This window comes from Carlito syrichta, unplaced genomic scaffold, assembly GCF_000164805.1.
Source record: "Carlito syrichta isolate Samal-C Ts95f unplaced genomic scaffold, Tarsius_syrichta-2.0.1 Scaffold315397, whole genome shotgun sequence".
Taxonomy (NCBI): domain Eukaryota; kingdom Metazoa; phylum Chordata; class Mammalia; order Primates; family Tarsiidae; genus Carlito; species Carlito syrichta.
The window spans coordinates 30,579-31,320 of record NW_007259493.1 but is presented as its reverse complement, the minus strand read 5'-3'; the positions used below and the strand labels follow the sequence as shown (position 1 = coordinate 31,320).

Genomic DNA, 742 nt, shown 5'->3' with positions numbered 1-742 from the left:
GCCTGTAATTCCGGCTACTCGGAAGGCTGAGGTGGAAGGATCGCCGGAGCCCAGCAGGTTGAGGCTGCGGTGGCCGGGAGCGGCCACTGCACTCCAGTCTGGGCAACAGAGTGAGACTCCAACTCAAAAAAAAAAAAAAATTGATAATATTAAGTATTTCCCATGGGCAAGTAAATCTTTTCTTTCCAAGAAAAAAATCCTCTCTTCCTTTCTGTGTCATTGTGGTGTGCGTGGTGGACTCCGTTGCTCGCCATGTCTTCTCACAAGACTTTCAGGATCAAGCAATTCCCTGCCAAGAATCAAAAGGAAAATCGTCCCATTCCCCAGTGGATTTGGATGAAAACTGGTAATAAAATCCGGTACAACTGCAAGAGGAGACATTGGAGAAGAACCAAGCTGGGTGTATAAGGAATTGCACATGAGGTGGCACATATATTTATGTTGAATCATGGTCACCGTCATCTTGCCATTATCAAGTTGAAAATCTCTACAGTCGAGAAGTCAGACATGTTTAATTGGGATGTGATTTTTTGTTTATTTGTTTATGTGCTCTGCACTAGTGGGCTGGCTCAGTAATAAACATGAAATCTTTTGTCTGAAAAAAAAAAGAAGCCGGGCTCGGTGGCTCAGCCTGTAATCCCGCGCCTTTGGGAGGTTGAGGTGAGTGGAGTGCCTGAGCCCGCGGGTTCGAGACCCGCCTGGGCAGCGAGACCTCATCTCTACAATAAATCAAAAAATCAGT

At 46.1% G+C, this 742-nt stretch overlaps 1 pseudogene across 1 annotated transcript; it reads left to right on the top strand.

Moving 5' to 3' along the window:
* Positions 1-207: 207 nt before the first annotated feature.
* Positions 208-507, top strand: LOC110594440 (annotated as a pseudogene). Its single transcript, XR_002481254.1, has one exon. The product of XR_002481254.1 is annotated as a 60S ribosomal protein L39 pseudogene (transcript).
* Positions 508-742: the final 235 nt, after the last annotated feature.